Source organism: Onychomys torridus, chromosome X (assembly GCF_903995425.1).
Source record: "Onychomys torridus chromosome X, mOncTor1.1, whole genome shotgun sequence".
Taxonomy (NCBI): Eukaryota; Metazoa; Chordata; class Mammalia; order Rodentia; family Cricetidae; genus Onychomys; species Onychomys torridus.
In genome coordinates, this window is record NC_050466.1 from 60646328 (window position 1) to 60666764 (window position 20437).

The window sequence follows — 20437 nt, forward strand, 5'->3', positions numbered from 1 at the left end:
TGTTCTTCCAGCCAGGCCCTCTCCCACTTCCCAGGATTACCTATGAAAGCCTGGCAGCTTGCGCTGTATCATTTCCCATGGTGCTGACAAGAATGCACACAGTAGAAAACCCTTTAAGGTTGCCTACAACAGCGTTCAAGAATGATCATGTACATGTGATCATTGGCAGGATGAGTATGGTTTCGGATGTTAGCTTCCTATTGAGCATTTCATGTAGCACATGTGACTAAGCTTCCTTCTCCACTCTTTATTAAAATCTGAGGGGTTGAGGAGATGACTCAGTGGTTAAGTGAGTGCTGTGGAATCATGAAAGCCTGAGTTCAGATCTCTCCTGGGCACCCACATAAAGGCCAGGTGCAGTGGTGCACCTTTGTAACCCCAGTGCTGGTGATAGAGGACAGAGATGAGCAGATCCCTGGAGCTGGATGGCCAGACAGCCTTGCCAAATCAGTTAGTTCTAGGTTCATCAAGAAACTATCTCAAAAACACAAGGCTTAGAGTGATTCAGGAAGATGTCCAACACCCTGAAGCTGGAGAGATGGTGCAGCTGTTAAAAGCAGGCATTGCTCTTGAATTTGAATTTGAGCCCAAGTTGAGTGGCTCACAGTCACCTCTAACTCCAACTCCAAAGGATCTGACAGCCTCTTCTAGACTCTGGGGGTACCTGCACTGACATGCACACACACACACACACACACACACACACACACACACACACACACACTTTAAAATCAAATAAAATCCTCTTTTAAAAAGTACACTATCCATCTCCATACATGCATGTGTATGCAGGAACACACACAGAGAGAAGCCTGAGATTATAATACAAACATGAAACCTTTGGCATGTAATGTCCATTCAGTATGTGCATTTGGGAGGCAGATACTGCAGATTTTTCTCTACTTCAAATCATGAGGATTTCATTCTGCAGGCGTTTCTATAGCTTCTGACCATTGACCCATGGAAAATGAGCCCTAAAAATCAGTCTGAACCTATAGAAAGTTATCTGTAAGAATGTCCACTCCTGCCTGCCTGCCTGCCTGCCCTTAGATTCTTCCCTTACTGAATAGTAATCTGAATTTCTGCACTCATTCAGTATGGTATGCTGTGGGACAGAAGTCCACCATGACACATAGCATGAGTAGTAATGATTTATGATTTTATGTCCTTTGTATGCATGCATCTCTGTCCCAGGTGAATTACTATTAGAAGTGTTATTTTCTCTCGGTCTTGTGAACAGTTTGTGCATGCTTTCTGTGGGATTAGTTTTTCCACCGTATATTGTTAAGGCCTAGAAATGTCCATAGCCAGAGGAACTGCATCAGAGCACAGAGGCCTTCAGTCACAGGTTTGCTCCCATTGTGATAGCTAGCAAGTTCAGAGGACAGCACTCAGGGAGGCTGCCAGAAGCCCTTGGATACTAAGTGTGTGTAATCATGCCCCACACGTGAAAATCACCCTCATTTCAGTCAATAACCCTGTGAAGAAAACAAAATCATTAACTGGAATAGTAAAATCCGAGAAAACATTTAATGCATTTACTGTATGGAACGCTCTCATCATTTAGAAAGCCCTTTAATTGAGCAGAAGAAATTGCTGCGAACTTAAAGACTAAGTGATGTTCAGAGCTAGCCTCAAATGTAATACTAGCTTGATTGGAATCACAAACAATGAGTGAATAGAATACACCTTGACCTAACACACACAAAATGAATTGACTTATGGTTTGACAAAAAGGGAGAAGAACTCGTATGGATTACCTCAGAATCACAAATACTCAAAACACTCACCAGCACGAATGTGGTGTTAGAATAGCTGAGAAAGCGCCTGTCAGCTTTCCCTTGGCAGAACTGCCCATCTCATTACTTAGCAGTGTCTGACTTTGTTCCCTGGTCCCTCAACTTGTGATAGATGACATCATTTCTAGATTTCTAGAAACCCACTTCCATCAATCACAAATGGCTAGAGATGTACTAGAGTGTCTAGTGGGTATTTCCTGTATTCAAATGCCTTTGAAAACAATCCGTCCATGATGAGTCTGTGATATTATTTTTCTCTCAGCCAGAAGACTTTTGTATTACATTTATTTATTTGAGTGGGGATGGGGATGCAGGAATGCCACCTGGAGTGTGGAAGTCAGAGGACAACTTGAAGGAATCTTGAAGTCAATTCTCTCCTTCCTATAAGTGGGTCGGGTGACTGAGCTCAGGTCGTGAGTATTGGCAATAAATACCCTTACCAACTAAGCCATCTCACCAGGCCTTAGCCAGAATATTTAACTAGCCAAATGATAATAGTTCTGTGTGTCACATCACAAAGTTTAGTACAGCAAGTCAGAGAAAACTTCTTCGTTCTGACTCCGTCCCTCTGCACCAACAACCGTGCTCTGTTCTCTCCACAACACAGCTACCAGTGATGGAACTGGGATTGGAGCTCAGCCCAGCAGCCAGGTAAGGTAAACACAGTAAAACTGAGAATCTGACTCCCATCTGCTGGATTCGCATCTCACACACACACACACACACACACACACACACACACACACACACACACACCTGCCCCCAGAAACCCCATGCTTCATAACAATGCTTCAGATTACATTGCAAATGAAGCAAGACTGCTTGCTAATTAAAATAAAACTGGGAGGGGCTGGAGAGATGGCCCTGCAGTTCACGCTTACTGCTCTCCCAAGGGACATGGATTTGGTTCTCAGAACCAATATGGGGACGATGCTCACAACTGCCTGTAACTCCAGTTCCAGGAAACATATTGACCTCTTCTTGCCTTCCTGTGCACCAGGAACATATGTGGTACACATACATACATACATGCAGGCAAACACTCAAACACATCAAATAAATATTAATATAAGGCAGGGATCAATCTTCTTAGGGGATGATTTTTATGTGTATATGTATGCTTGTTTGTGACACGGTCCCATACTGTAACTCGGGAAGACCTAGAACTTATTGTACAGCTCAAGCTGGCCTCAGACTTGCAGTGATCCTCCTACCCCAGCCACCCAAGTGCTGGGATTACAGAAGTGAGTAATACCTAGCTTGGGATCAATCATCCACGCAGTTAAAATAGTTACAACGTGTAAGTGCAAAACATGACTCCAGTCAGAGACAAGGATTCAAGTTATCATGAATGATGTGCCCCATGGTAGAAAAGGAACAAAAGAAAGCCATAAATGAATTATTTTGTTAAACAAATTAGTAGGCACAAGTCAGTGTTGTACAGTGAAGAAAGGAACTCTGAACTATAGGTCTCAGAGCTATTTGATAACATGTTTGGTTTGGGGTTTTTTGGAAGCTAAGCTACTACATTCAAAGGCTTTACCTGACTGTGAAGAGGATGTTAGATCAGATACAGAGGTTACTGATAAATGGCTATTACGAAGGCTAAAGCTAGCCTAGGATAATTTTGTCTCCTTCGGTAACATTCCAACTCTCCACAATCTTGGAAGTTCCTGTTACTTTAGTTAGTCCATCATTTGTAGAGTAGCCAATATAGGCTTTCCTAAAGAGATTCACATGTATGACCTCGCAATTCCATTTCTAGTGATATAGTCAAGAGAAATGAAAACATATGTGCTCACAAACACATGTCACTGTTCATAGCATTGTTCTCGGTAACTAAAAAACAAGAAGAACCCAAATATCTATCAACTGGGCAATAGATAAACAAAATGCAGTATTCCATACAATATGACTCTCCATTATTATAAACTATTCAGAAAAAAACAAGCCTAGGAAAATAAAAAAGTGGTTGTCCAGAGCTGGAAAGACAGAAAGGAGAATGACTGTTAACGGATACAAGGTTTATTGGGGAAAGAAGTAATGAACTTTTTCTGAATTACTTAGTAACGATAGCTGCACAACTTTTGTGAATATACTGACAAACACCGAATAATAAATTTTGAAAGGCTAGATGTTCTTTCAGGTCTATGAACTCTACCTCAGATTTAAAGAAGGGAGGGCAGGAGGGAGGGAGGGAGGGAGGGAGGGAGGGAGGGAGGGAGGGAGGGAGGGAAGGAGGGAGGTTGGTTGGGTGGAGGGATAATAGCTGAGAAAGAAGCCAATTTGGCTCCAGTAGGTAAGATCCAGCCTTCATGGGAGGAGGTGCAGAATTTACCAACTCCAGGTCCCTGTGCTGAGAACCTTAGAGGCGGGGCGAACGTGGGTGCAAGCTAGAGAATGTCCCATAGGAGGCCAGCAGACCCCAGCTGGAGAGAAGAAAACTGTTCCTGTGGCTCTAATAAAGTTCCCTACCAGTTTCTTCCCTTAGGCACTTACGTAAAGGTTGTGGGGCATTGGCTAGGACTCTTTAGAATTGAGTACTACTCAGCAGAGAAAAACAATGACATCATGAGGTTTGCAGGCAAATGGATGGATCTAGAAAAAAATCATCCTGAGTGAGGTAATCCAGACTCAGAAGGACAAACACGGTATGTACTCACTCATAGGAGGATACTATATGTAAAACAAAGATGACTAGACTGCTACACAACTCCAGGGAGGCTACCTAGAAAACGGGACCCTAGGAAAGATACGGGGATCACCCAATGACAGAGAAATGGATGAGATCTACATGAACACCCTGGACGACAGTGGGAGTAATGAAGGGCAAGATTTGAGGGAAAGAAAGCTTAGGGGAGCAGGAGATCCCAGCTAGATCAAGAACAGAAAGGGAGAATGAGGAATAACAGACCATGATAAATGAAGACCACATGAGAACAGGAATAAGCAGAGTGCTGGGGAGGTCCCCAGAAATCCACAATGATACATCCTCTGTAGACTGCTGGCAATGGTTGAGAGAAAGCCTGATCTGACCTAGTCTGGTGATCAGATGGCCAAACACCCTAACAGTCGTGCTGGAACCCTCATCCAATAACTGATGGAGGTGGATGCAGAGATCCTCAGCCAGGCCCCAGGTGGAGCTCCAGGAGTCCAATTCTTGAGAAAGAGGAGGGACTGTAAGAGTGTGAATTGTTGAGACCAAGATTGGAAAAGCACAGGGACAAATAGCCAAACAAATGGAAGCACATGAATTATGAACCAAAGGCTGTGGGGCCCCCAGCTGGATCAGGCCCTCTGGATAAGTGAGATAATTGAACAGCTTGAATTGTTTGGGAGGCACCCAGGCAGTGGGACCCGGACCTGTCCTTGGTGCATGAGCTGGCTGTTTGGAACCTTGGGCTTACACAGGGACACTTTGCTCAGCCTGGAAGGAGGGGACTGGAGCTGCCTGTACTGAATCCACCAGGTTTAAATGAATCCCCAGGGGAGTCTTGATCCTGGAGGACATGGGAATGGAGGGGAGGGATGGGGGAAAAGGTGGGGTGGGGGCGGGAGGGGGGAGGACAGGGGAACCCATGGCTGATGTGTAAAATTAAAACACAAATATAATTTTTTAAAAAAGGAAGACGTAAGGGCGCCACCTGCAGGACAGTGCAGCCCAGCAGGCAAGAAAGAGGGCCTGCAGCCCTGCAAAACCATCCATGATGTTAAAACACAGCCCTGCTAGGGAGAGAGGCCTATGCCACCATAACCTCCCCAGTACCACCACCAAGCTCAGCATCACGTCGCTGGGCAACAGAGAAACCTTCCAACGTGTAATCAAGGTATCAGGCTAGCTTTGAAGCTGAGAGGCAACCGATTGCTGATGGGCTATAAATAGTGACTGTTTCTCTCTCTCTCTCCCTTCTCCCCACCTCTCTTCTTCTCCCCCAGCCCCACAACACTCATGTATAGGTAGAAGACAACTTGCAAAGGTCAATTCTCTTCTTCCTTCATGTGGATTCCAGAGATCCGACACAGATCATCAGACTTCACCGCAAGTCCCTTTCCCCACTGAGCCATTTCACAGGGTTTCTCAGTGAACTGTCAGCTTGTTAATTCAGCTAGACTGGCTGGCCAGTAAGCCTCAAGAATCCACCTGTCTCCATGCCCAGCACTGGTGTTATAAACATGCATGGCCATGCCAGGCTTTTATGTCAGTTCTGGGTATTTGAACTCAAATCTTTGAGCTTTGGGCAGCAAGTGCTATACCCACTAAGCTATTTCATCAGACCCCAATGTTCTCTATTTGTTTCAGTTTTTCATTGCATGGATAAAGCTATTGTTTCTTTGTTTCCACTGTTTAATTATGGAACTAAGCCTTGACAAAACTCAAAATGCTCCTGAATCCAATTCCCATATCCTGGCAGAATGTGGGGAAAGAGAAAACAGTGTTCACTGTTGGTGGGAATATGAACTGGTGCGGCCACTAGTGTGAGTTCCTCAAAAGGCTAGATAAAGAAGTGCCATATATCCCAGTTATTCTACTCCTGGCCATTCCTACAACAGGCATACTTGTTCATTCATGTTCATTCACTGCTCTATTCACAATAGCTAGGAAATGGAGCTCCAGCCTGAATGTCAACCAATGGCTAAATGAATAATGAAAATGTAGTATATTTACAACACGGAATTTCTTCAGCCATAGCGAAAACAATGAAATTTTCAGGGAAAAATGGATGGATCTGCAAATTACTATGTTAATGAAAGACTAATACCTCCCACATGTTCTCTCTCATATTCAGAGGCTAGCTTCTAATTTTTATATTTGTGTATTTGTGTAGAAATTGATGTGGATAGGGATGAAGAAACCACTGGTCTTTAAGTTGAAAACGAGAGTTGAGGGACACACTGGTCCTGGAGATGTGTCTCAATGGTTAAGAATGGTGACTGCTCTTGCAGAGGACCCGGGTTTGGTTCCCAGCACCCACATCAAGCAGTTCACAACTGCCTGTAACTCCAGTTCCAGGAGATCTGATGCCACCTTCTGATTTCCATGGGCATCAGGCACACACAGATGCACATAAATATGTATTACAGGCAAACAACTCATAAACATAAAATTAAAATAAATAAATCTTTTTAAAAAGGAGTTTGTGTGGTCTACAGAATGAGATCCAGGACAGGCACCAAAACAAAACACAGAGAAACCCTGTCTGGGGGAAACAAAAAGGAGTTTGTGTTTTGTTTTTGGTCTTTTGAGACAGGGTTTCTCTGTGTAGCTTTGGAGCCTGTCCTGGAACTCACTCTGTAGCCCAGGCTGGCCTCGAACTCACAGAGATACACCTGGCTCTGCCTCCCAAGTGCTGGGATTAAACGTGTATGTGTGCCACCACCACCTGGCTTTAAGTAACTTTTAAAAGCACCATATACCTAGGACCCTAAAGATCCAGTGTTATGCACTTAGCACTGAGCAAGCCTCACTTCAGCTCTGCTCTGTGTGACAGTTCCAGAACTCATCCAGTTTCTCAGACCTCTGTTTCTCCTGGTAGTTACCAGCCCGGTAAGTGTCTGCTGCTCCCTGCTAGCAAATGGAAAGACTGGGACCAAGTGATCAGAACAAGGATGATGTCACAGAAGCTGTCTTCAATGCACCCTACCAAGCCTGGAACAGAATGTGCACAAATGGAGTCATCTGGCCAGGCTCCCTCATGGCATTCCATCATTTTATTTACTGCACACAAACCATAAGCTCTGCAGCGACTGTGGAAACACGGTTTATTTAGGTAACTAAAAATATCACCCAAATGGCATTTGGCCATTACTGCATTTCCCAACTCCTCCTGTGTGCCCAAGTCCTACTTTAAATCACCCCCGAGTGTAATGGAAAGAGGATGGAATGTTTAAACTGGAATTGACTATGCCAGGGTCAGGGGCCTTGTACTGCCATAACCCCACCTGACCACTCACTCCATTTTCCCTTTTAGGATCGTAAGGGAACTAAAAATGCAAAAATTAACCCAGAAGAATCAACATCATGGTTTATTATCTGCCCACTGGAAGAAGTGGAATGTAGCCACAAAAAGAATGAGCACAGGTGGGCTATGTAGGGAGAAAAATCTCTATCCTGTCTTTTATTCAAAGCCTGTCTCACTGTGTTGCTGAGCAGCAAGCCTCCAGCTCCAACTGCCCCCATGCAAAAGACTATGATGTGATGGTTATGGTTAGTTTGTTGATTTGGCAGGATTTACAATCACCTGGGAGATGGGCTTTTTGGCATGCCTGGGAGGTATTATCTTAATTACAGTAATTGAGATGAGAAGACTTGTCCACAGTGGGTGGCGCCATTCCCTGGCTGGCATCCTGGACTATATAAATGACAGAAGAAAAAAAACCTAAGCAGAGGCATGCACTCATAGCTTTCGGCTTCTTTATTGTGAATAAGATGCAACCAGTTGCTTCAAGTTCCTGTCACCTTGTTGTCCCCACTATGTCCTCTTGAACTGTGAGCCAGTACAGCTCCTCTCTCCTGTAAGTGGATTTTGTTGGAGTATTTTATTAAAGCAACAGGAAAAGTAACTAAGACCTATGTCTACATTACTCACCAAAGGGGATTGGGTGAATAATTTCTGGAACAACATGTAAAGGAAAACTATGCAGCTATAAACAGAAAACGGGGAAGCTAGGAAAATCCCAAGAAATATTGCTGGGAGTGAGGAGGCAAACAGCAATGCATATTCCAAGTGCTCTTCTTCTGCAAACAAGATAATATATCCATACTTGCTTATATTCTGAAAAATAGAGCAAAAACTGGTGTGTGTGTGTGTGTGTGTGTGTGTGTGTGTGACTTCATGAGTTTATGTTATGCAGGTGCCCTCAGAGAGGAGGACACACCAGAGAGGGTGTTGGTACCCTGGAACTGGAGTTAGAGATGGTTGTGAGCCTTCATGTAGATACTAGGAACTGAACCTGGGTCCTCTGCAAGAGCAGTAAGCTCCCTTAACTATTGAGTCTTCTCTTTCATTTTTGAAACTGATAAATGTACTTGCAGTTTAAAAAACACAGAAGAAAGAAGTCTGGCACTTGTGGTCCTGGGTAAGTCATTTAACAGCCCAATGTTATATGACTACATATGTGATGTGTCAGCAATGGGATGTACCTTGCAGAGTTGTGAGTTCAAACAGAACACTGTCAATCAACACACTTGGTGATGGTGTGCTTCTTTGCTTTAACTTATCCCCAAGCTTGCACTAGAATCTTTTTTAATTGGAGATGATTTCCAAAGGTAATGAAGTGTTCAGAGGTTCTTAACATTATTATCCATCTGGGACATGTGTATTTTACAGGGTACACAGCATGTCTCTAAATGGGTTGGGATGTGGAATAAAGGGCAAATATCTCAGCTTCTTACTATATTTTTCAATAAGTGCATCTCTATACAGCACCTCTTCCCATGACCTTTTCTGTTAACAGTTTTTTATCTTTGGACAATTTCATACATGTATAGAATGCATTTCTACCTCTCTTCCTCTCTCTCATCCCCCCTCCCCGCTGAACCTCTTCTTCCCATGTCTTCTTCTTGCTGCTGCTGTTGTTGTTGTTGTTTTGGGATTGGGGGATTATGACCTATTGGGTTTAATTAGGGTTGCCTGAATGAGCATGTGTGGGAAGTTATTTATTGGAGAGCTTGGGCAACTTACCAGTGCCTACATCGCTGAAGAAACTCAAGCATATTGTAACCAGTCTTCCATATACTCTCTTAGAAACTTGATTTTTCTAAACCCTAATAAATCATTGGTGTCTTGGTATAATAAGTATAATTATTAAAGAGGATTTAAGTGCATATTTATTTTCACATGATGTTTACATTTTCTCATTCTTCAAAAGAAAAGTGAGCTGGGCTGTGGTGGTGCAACCCTTTAGTCCCACCATTTGGGAGGCAAAGGCAGTCAGATCTCTGAGTTCGACATCAGCCAGGTCTACAAAGTGAGTTCAAGGACAGCTAGGGCTACACAGAGAAATCTGTCTTGAAAAAAAAAAAAGGAAGGAGGAGGAGGAGGAGAGGAGAAGGAGAAGGAGAAGGCGAAGGCGGAGAAGAAGAAGAAGAAGAAGAAGAAGAAGAAGAAGAAGAAGAAGAAGAAGAAGAAGAAGAAGAAGAAGAAGAAGAAAAGGAAAGTGGAGTGGAGCCAGCCTGGGATACATAGCAAAACCCTTGGTGGTTCATGATTGCCATTCTAGCACTCAGGAAGCTGAGACAGGAGGATTATTATTAATGAGTTCTGGGCCAACACAAGTTACATTATTAATTCTAGGCTAGACTGGGCTACAGAGTGCCCTGTAAGTCCCATACCAATCTGAAAGAAGGTTCAATAATTAAACATTATATAATCTTATTCCAATGCTAAACTGACTGCTATTTGTTAAAATGTACCAATGTGCAAGGCCCCAAAACAAGAAGTAAAGTGACAACCTTAGAATAAAGCTTCACTGTTACTTTAAAAATATGTCCATAAAGCCTTTACCATTCCCCGCCCTTCCAAGGATGAAGCAAAATCCTCCTCTTCAGTGGATACCTTCATAATTAACCTCTAACAAATAGTGTGTCGTAAGAGCCTGGGGTGGGGCTTAGCAGTAGAACACTTACCCAGCTAGCACAAAGCTCTGAATTGAATACAAAATAAATAAGCATTTAAGTAGAAATGGGCAACTTGAAAAATGAGGTGGGAAGAAAGGAGTGGGGCTCCCATCTTGGTTGCCCATTCCTTGCCTTTTCTTTTCTTTTCCTTTTTTGATGTTGCTGTTGTTTCCAAGACAGGGTTTCTCTGTGTAGCTCTGGCCATCCTGGAACTCATTCTGTAGACCAGACTGACCTTGAACTTGGAGATCCCCCTGCCTCTGCTTCCCAAGTGCTGGGATTAAAGGCATGCACCACCCCAACCCCAGCCCCTTTCCTTTTCTTGCATCACTTGCTCTACCAAGTGTGAACTAGTGTCTGGTGGCGCAGCATGTGATGAGGCAATGAGGGAAGTCTCTGGTCATAGTCAGGTGGATCAAGTCTCCCATATCAGTTACTTCCCGTGTTGATGTGACCAAACACCTAACAAGAAGTGACTTAAGCAAAGAAGGGTTTACTCTGGCTCACAGTTCCAGGAAATACAGTTGACTGTGGTGGAGAAGGCATGGGAGGCAGAAGCATGACACAGCTAGTCACCTTGCAACCATAGCCAGAAGGTGAATTCTGGTGTTTAGCTAGCTCACTCTCTCCTTTTTATTCAGTATGGGGCTCCACGCTATGGAATGGTGCTACCCACATTTAGGGTACATCTTTCCACAATAATTAACCCACTCTAGAAAGTAACTCACAGACATGTTCCATGCTGATTCTACATCCCATCAAGATTGCAATCAAGATTAACCCCTGAGTGAGTGAAACGTTTTAGAAGCCTAATCTCCAGCCCTAATCACCCCTTCAGGTAAATGCAGGACCTAAATACCAGTTGCTTGTAGCATGGTAGGAGATTCTGAGCCACAGGCACTCCCAGATTCCTAGTCCTCAGAAACAGTGAAGAAATAGTACATTTTCATTTTTATAAGCTATGAAATTTGGGAGCAACCGATAATACAAATGTTTGGAAGTAATTCTGAGTAAATTAGTCTAAACTGATATTCCTTCCACAGACTTCTCTGATCATGCTATCTGATAAAACCAAGGTTAAGATCTTGAAACATGGGCCCACAACAAGGACAAGCAGGTAAAGGTGCTTGTCAGCAAGTCTGATGACCTGAGTTCAATCCCCCAACCCTACATGGTGGAAAGAGGGAACTTACTCCTGAAAGTTGACCTTTGACTTCCACATGAATTCTATGACACAAATCACACACACACACACACACACACACACACACACACACACACACATAATTTTTTTAAGTCAAAATTCCTTCTAAAAAATCTCTAGGGGGCTTCAGAGATGGCTCATCAGTTCTGAGCACTTGATACTCTTCCAGAGGAACTGAATTCAGTTTCTAGCACCCACATCCAGGGGATCCGACACCTTCCTTTGGCTTCTGTGACCATCCATACACATATGGCATACACACAGACAGACAGACAGATGATTGATAGATAGATAGATAGATAGATAGATAGATAGATAGTTTTTTTAAAGATCTCTAAATTCAAGGAAATGAGCCATCAGCAGACATCTAGCATACAGACATCCCTGGGTTCAATATCTGGACACGTTGGTACATGTCTGTAGTCCCAGCATTCAGGAAGTAGAGGCAGGATAATCAGAATTTCAAGATCATCTTGAACCACATGTTGAGTTTGAGGCAATCTTGGATTCATAAGACTGTGTGTCATAAAAGAAAAAAATATAGCCAAATTCCATCACATCACAACTGCACTCCTTGCAGTTTATTTATTTCCTTGTTCATTCACTCATTCACTCAACAAACATTAGCAAGTACTTAATAGTAAATGATGTTCTCAAAACATGTTTGTTTCTGGAACAAAATCTTTGCCCTTACAGGACCGACCAGCATGTCAGTGAAGGACATACAGTGTGTAGCATGCCATGTACTAAGAAGAGCTAAGGAGGTCTAAGATGACAGACTCAGACCAAACTTTCTCTCTCTCTCTCTCTCTCTCTCTCTCTCTCTCTCTCTCTCTCTCTCTCTCTCTCTCATTTCTTTGTTTGTTTGTTTGAGGCAGGGTTTCCCTCGAACTCACAGACACTCACCTGCCTCTGCCTCCTCAACACTGGGATTAAAGGTGTGCGCTACTGCCAGACTCATCGTTGTCTCTTAAAGCAGCCCAGGCCACTCTCCCTCCTTGAGATAATTGGCAGCCAGGTTCCTTTTTCATGGGGCTCTGTGTCCCAGAGTCTAGGCTTACTCTAGAGAAAGCAGAGGTAAGTAGGTGAAGAAAGTGAGGAAGAAGGCGTACTCCCCAAACAAGAACGTGCCTTCCTTCCACTCACAAGCCATGGCAATAAAATGCCATGTGGTTCCATGACCCTGTTGAGAATCTGAGAAAGTAGCCAGAACTGTTGCCCAAGACTGAAAAGGGGAAGCAGAATCTCTGGTGGGCTTTTCTCTGCTCCACTCACATTGCTTATTTCCCTCTCTGCCTATTCTACTGCTGGGCCAGACTTAAGACCCAACATAGCCACGTTAAGGAGAGCAAATGTCTCCCACTTTGATATCAAAAATCCCATCAGTAACACTTCAATCCTTTTTCTGAGTCATTTCTTTGTTTTTTATTCAGCTCACCTGGAGGGGAGACACATGGAGTTCTCAATCCTTAAAGAAGCTTATGGGATTTTCTATTTCATTCTATACCATAGGAAATACCAGCTTACCTTGTTACCCAAGAAGCTTTGATGAAGGGATAAAAGAGGAGGTGTGTGCCAATAACCACCCCTACCTCTGCTAAGGTCCAGCCTTCATCTTGACTGCTTAGTCACAGCCACTCCCCTAAGTCAAGGAAAGACTTTCAGAGTGCATCTTAGCTGCACACCATCCTTTCCCAGGAGAAAAGAACGGCCCTGGCTAATTATACAAGACACTAAATGTCAGGGGTAATCATGAAGATGAGAGTGGCCCATCAAAGCCAGTCTGGAAAGAGAAGTCTATTTAAAAGCTAAGTGGGAACATTCTGAAAGGCAGTCCCTGAAAAGAACGATTTCCCAGGCTGATTTGATTTTAATGCAGAGACCCACTCTTTCCTCTCACTTGAAATGATTACTTTACACAAATCGAATGACATCAATCCCTTGGGAAATACAGGTGCTGTCTACACTTCCACTTCCTAGGGTTCAAAATGATTTTGGAGGGGCTGATTTGGAGTTTTTAAGTCTTTTTTAAAAAAACATGTGTCTATTTGTATGCGTGGCTGTGTGAATGCCATGGCACACACATGTGGGGGTCAGAGGACAATTTGTGGGGATTGGTTCTCTCCTTCCACCATGCCAGTTCTGGGAACTGAACTCAATTCAGCCAGTTTACCAACAAGTACACCTTTACCTGCTGAAGCATCTTGCAGGTTCTTAGTATTCCTTAAACATTCCTATGCCCTAGAGGCAGGAAATGCAAATACAGAGATGTAGTGCAGAGTCCCTAACACCAGCCTGTAACCTCATATGCCTCATATGTTGTTATTATAGGGGTTCATCTAGAACTCTGTAACAATCTTCTTCAAAGAGCAAATTGTCAGCATATTTCTTAACAGTGACTCTGTTGGTTAAACCACAAGAGAAAAAAGTCCCAGACTTTTATTAGCCATCACGACTTTTATAATCCTATCTTTAAAACAATTTGTGTCACTACACAGAACACCTCAGTCCCTTTAACAAAGGACAGGAAACGTGTGCTGGCCAGGTGTTTCTGACTATAATCTTGTAATGGCACCCCATGGGACAATTACTTTCTCAGTAATGCTCTTCACTGTCAAATCAACAACTTGATCAGGACGATGTTTGCCATTGACAAAAATTTCAAGAGAAGATCAATCCAAAGAATGAATCTGATTTGTTTTTAAAGACAGGACCTTGTGTAGCCCAGGCTGGCCCATAACTCTCTATGTAGGGGGGAATGACTTTGAACTCATGCTCCTCCTGCCTCCACCTCTTGAGTGGTTTACAGATATACACCATTACACCCTGTTTATGTGCTGCTGATGACAGAACTGAGTTCTTCATACATGCTACACAAGTATGTACCAACTTAGCCAAGAATCATCTTTGAAGCTGTATTAAAAGCTGGAACAAGGCCAAGAGGTGGTGGCGTACGCCTTTAATCCCAGCACTCAGGAGGCAGAGGCAGGCAGATCTCTGTGAGTTTGAGGCCAGTCTGGGCTACCAAGCAAGATCCAGGTGCCAAAGCTACACAGAGAAACCTTGTCTTGAAAAAAACCAAAAAAAAAAAAAAAAAAAAAAAAAGCTGGAACAAAGTGCCACAGAGCCAGTTGTGGTGGTGCATACTTTTATTTCAAGATTTATTTCTTACTATTTTTAATTATGTAGGACTAGGATGGTATGTGCCAGTGAGTGCAAGTGCCTAAAGAAGCCAGCGGAGTTGGAGCTGGAGTTATAAGCAGTTATGAACTGCCCAACATGGATGCATGGAACAGAACATAGATCCACTTCGAGAACAATATGCAATATGTACTCTCAACCACTAAGCCATCTCTCCAGCCCACTGGTACATGCTGGAATCCAAAAATTTAGAAGGTGGAGCCAGGAAGATCACAAGTTCAAGCTCACCTTTGGTCACATAGCAAGTTCAAGACCTGGTATGGTGGTTGAAATGGGTATGGCCCCCATAGACTCATGGGTTTGAATGCTTGGCCCATAGGGAATGGCACTATGAGGAGGTGTGGCCTTGTTGGAGGAAGTGTGTCACTGTGGGGTCAGGCTTTGAGGTCTTATCTGCTCAAGCTATGCTCAGTGTGGAACACAGTCTCTTTCTGCTGCCTGTGGATCAAGAAGTAGAATTCTCAGTTCCTCCTCCAGCACCATATCTGCCTGCATGTCACCATGTCCCACCATAATGATAATGGATTAAACCTCTGAAACTGTAAGCCAGCTCCAATTAAGTGTTTTCCTTTATAAGAATTGCCATGGTCATGGTGTCTCTTTCCAGCAATAGAAACGCTAAGATACCTGGCTATACAAGGTCTTGACTCAAAAACAAAACATAAAAAGGATAGAGAATAAACAAAGTCCCACAAACTTGATAGCTTCACAGATACAAATGTATTGTGTTTGGAGGCCAGAAATTTAAAATAAAAGCTGTAGTTCTGTAGTTTTCTTTGGACCACCAACCAGCTCCCAAATAAAGACATGGAGACTTACTATTAATTATGAATGCTCAGCCTTAGCTTAGGCTTGTCCCACTAGCTCTTTTAACTTAATTTAATGTGTTTCTACACATCTTCATTTTGCCTTGGAGCTTTTACCTTTCTTTCATTCTGTATGTCCTACTTTCCTGCTCCCTCCGTGTCTGACTGGCTGGCCCCTGGCATCTCTTTTTCTTTCTTCCTCTTTTCTGAACTTAAATTCCTCCTCCTATTTACTCTGCCTGCCTGGAAGTTCCATCAATACCTCCTCACTCACTATTGTGTAGGGGCCCACAGAGGCTCCCTAGTAAGGCCTTACTCAAGATCAGAGAACCGAAACTTGCTTTACCTAGCAGGGCTGCATAATAGGATGATTTGGCCAGGGGCATGGTTGCCAGGTGTTCTGAAGGATCTACACTTGGCTGCACATTGTACTTTGATATTTAAAAGTGCCTCTCTTCTTAGTAGTGTATAAAAAGTCCATTAGAATAAAACTTGAGACAACTGGGTATTGACCCAGGGCCCTCCTGGAGCTATCTTGTGTCTTTGTTTTTCTCATTGTCTCCATCTATATTTCTATCTAATACTTCATTCCTCTCTCCTCCCTTCAAGAACCCTTCAACAGGTCAAACCTGGTCTCCTACACTATTGACCATTCAGCTTTTTATTAAACCAATCAGGCGCTATAGGCAGGCAAGGTAAAACAGCAATACATCTTTACATAATTAAACAAATGCAATACAACTTTACATAGTTAAACAAATATTTCACAACATAAACAAATATAATACATCTTTGCATAGTTAAATAAATATTCTGCAACATTTCCCCCTTTTGTCTAAATAAAAAAGAATGGTTTTAGCTTTAACATAGTAAGACTATCTACAATAAGAACAATTATCAAGTAAGAATTACAGTTATAATACCCAGTCCATTTGCATTTGGCAAATTCAGAGAAAATACTCCATTATCTATCCTATCTTGGTGAATCCAAAGTTGTGTTCCTAATTTACTTTCTATCCTAATTTGTATTAACAATGCAAAATTATCTTTTCTTACCTCAAAACATTTTCTTAGAAAAGCAATTTAAGCTTTTATGTTTCTCAACCTTATAAACTTTACATCCCTTATGTAAGTTTATTTTCTGAATTTCATAACAAGGAAAACTATAACTATCTCATCTTCAACTCCATCAAAGGCCTCAGCAAGATATAGCATTACCTGAGTAAACAGAAAGTACAAAGTAAGCAACTTCCAAAACTATAGAAATGACAGAAGCAGCTGGCTTCCTGGACAGTCACCCAAGCTTCCTCTGCAATATTGTGACATCTATCTTCAGTCTACAGGCCTAGAATATGTGACAGACTTTTCTGTGAAGCAGGAATTTTGAAGGACTGTCCTACCTTGTCTTGACAAAGTTCAACAGTCTTTTTACTTTGTGTCTTGTTCGTCCAATTTGTACAGTATACTGTCAGCATTCAAGGTGTGTGTGTGTGTGTGTGTGTGTGTGTGTGTGTGTGTGTGTGTGTTCATATCACACAAGCATGAGAGCCTAAAATTAGTTTTCTTAGCTCCCAAGTGCAATTCTAAGCACAATGGTACACACCTATAGTCCCAGCAAAGTGGGTGGCTGCAGAATGAGACCCTATTATAGAAAATAAGGTGAAGTGTGATTAAGGAAGACATTAACCTCTGGTCTTCACATATGAACTTAAGTGTACACACATATGCATGATTTCCTGCACACATGTGTGCACACCTCACACTCACAGGTAGACACACATACATCATACATATATACACAGAGAGAGTATAATGCCTTCACCTCTAGGCTTAATACATTCAAGTTTGTGTGATGATACTAATATAATAAAAATTAGTATTTAAAGAAAAAGGTGAAGTAATAACAAGACCAAAGCAAACATTTGGCAGAGAGGACAGATTTGTGATACAGAAGCAAAGACACTGGAAAATCACTCTGTGTAAACATAAATCTTCTGATGTCTACAATTCTATTCTGAGAGATTAGTTTTTTGCTTTGTTTTTCTTTTGGGTTGAGCACTGACCATTTCCCTCATACCCCCACTTTAAAAGCCAATAATGTAGAGCTGGAAAGATGTCTTAAAACATCTTTCAGTGATTTAAAGCACTTGGTTCTCTTGCAGAGGTCCCTGGTTTGGTTCTAACATTGATACGGCTGCTTACAACTGTAACTCCAATTCCAGGGAATCTGGAGCCCTCTTCTGACCTCCTTGGTCACCAGCTATACACATACATACAGCAAGGCAAATATTCATAAATAAGTCATATATATATGATTTATAGAAATATATTTATATTTATTTATAATATACATACAAATAACACAGTTATTCATGTGAACCTATAAGCCTAGCAATAGTACTCAGGTAGCTGAGGCAGGAGGATCATGAATTGAAAGCTATTTGGACTACATAGCAAGTTATAGGTCAGCCTTAGTGTAGTTGGATTTTTCTTTGGGCCATCAGCTCACAAATAACAACACAGAGACTTATTAATATACATATACACACATATATACATATATGTGTATACATATATATAAACAACATGTCTCACAGAGTGTATGTCCTAATTAGCCTTAATTGTCAAATTGACATAGCCTAGAATCATCTGTGAGAAGTTTCAATTGAGAAATTCCTAGACCAGAAAGCTGGCTGATCATAAGCCTGAGAGAGTGTGAGTGAGCAGCAGTCCTCCATGGTTCCTGCCTTGAGTTCCTGCCCTGATATAACTGGCCTGGCAGAAATGAAGATATTCCAAAGAAACAATCTGACTATCAGATTATTGAAACAATGAACCCCAAAGAAATAAGAACTTCCCCAGGAATTTCATGCTAAAAGAAGGAAAATATGCCAGCCAGAGGGGGAACTTGTCTTCAGGAAAGAGATTTCACACAGTTCTAACATCTTCTCAAGTATCTTACCAGATGAGGCTGAAGCCCAGACAATGATGGGTCAATGCTGGGTGTGACCATGCCTTGACCAAGACTGCTTAGATGTGCATATCCTTGATGCTTTAAGCTTCCATTTCACTTCAGGACTCTGAAGTAGGGGAGTTGCTGGATCTATTTGTCCCTCTTCCCAATATGGCCCCATGGAAAACATCTCTTTTTTCTGCTGTCCATAATTAATTTAGCTGTTTTAATTGGCTAATTGAGAACAAGCTGCCCACCCTGGCTTGTTCTCAAGTTCAGTAACACTGATATCCCTCAGTTATTGTAACCCACAAGTGTAAGATGAAATAAACCCTTCTCTCCCTAAATAGGTTTTGGTCAGAATGTTTTATCACATCAAGAGAATGAAACTAAAACTGTACTTTCCTGATAGTAGGTAACAAGCCCCTAAGATGTCTGGTTCCCATGAAGGAATGGGAATTATGGGAAAAGAAAGGAGTTTGAGAGCAGAAAGAGTTGGTTAAAAGAAAGAATAAAAGCAAAAATAGAAATCATCTCAAAAAAATTTCTGGGCTGGAGAGATGGCTCAGAGGTTAAAAGCACTGATTGCTCTTCTGGAGGTCCTGAGTTCAATTCCCAAGCAACCACATAGGAATTCCCTTACAACCATCTGTAATGAGATCTGGTGCCCTCTTCTGGCCTGCAGTCATACATGCTGTATACATAATAAATAAATAAATCTTTAAAAAAAAAAAAAAAAAGAAAGAGAGAGGAGAGAGAAAAGAAAGAAAAATTTTATAAAAAATTCTACCAAACACATACTTTATAACCTCACAACCTGACCCAGTCTTGAGACAAATTAGAACAGCTACGTCACTAGGAAATAAAATCTTATGGGATCACCATGCTATGTACAGTTCACCATTGATGGAAACATTGTTAACTGACATATGAATACACACACACACACACACACACACACACACACACACACACACGCATAAGTATACAGAAAGTAAGGGAGAAATGAAAAAGGATGTAAATAGATAACCCTTCAAAAGACAGATAGCCCTTCAAAAGTGCACATCACATCACTATATGAGCACTAACGATTTTCAGTCTAATCATACCTCACAAAGAAGTCGAGATAACCTCTTATGTGAGAACTGAAAGGGAAGTCTTTATAGTTATAATGAACTTATAAACTGGGAGAAGTCATCAAGTTCTCCAGCTTTGTTACTGAAAAAGAACTTCCTTTAAAGGTCACAGGCCATCCCTCCTCCTAGCATCTCAAATGACTCCAGGACAATCAGAAAGGAGCTCATCTGCATCTTTTCTGAAAGAAAGCAAGGAGGTGTCCCAGCAGGTTGCCAGCATCATTCAGAAGAATGAATACCTGAGGCAGAAAAGTGGCTTACTTAGCTTCTGGTTTTTGAGGCCAAATAGCTAAACAGAGCTCTGGCTCTGTGGAGGCCTCCAAGGTGGGTGGCAGGAACACCTGACAGAGAAGGAGGGTGAGCTAGAGGCCTGAGCTGGCTCTTTTTAAAGCAGCCCTCCCTCAGGAGCTCCCTCGTTCCTTTTGAATGAAGGGCCTCTATAACCCAATGGCCTCCAACAGGCCCCCACCTTTTAAAGGTTCCATAGTATCTCCCATTATTACCATCCTAGGAACAGAGTCTCCATTCACAGGATGCCCTGCCTCAAAAAACAAACAGGGCCTATGAGCTAGCTAAAGGTTCTTGACAAGCCTGATCTACTGAGTTCTATCCCCTAGTTCCTCATGAGGAGACAACAGACTCTTGCAAGTTGTCCTCAGACCTTCATGTGTATGTTGTAGTGTTTACAGGGCCCATGTGCACACACACATACACACACAAA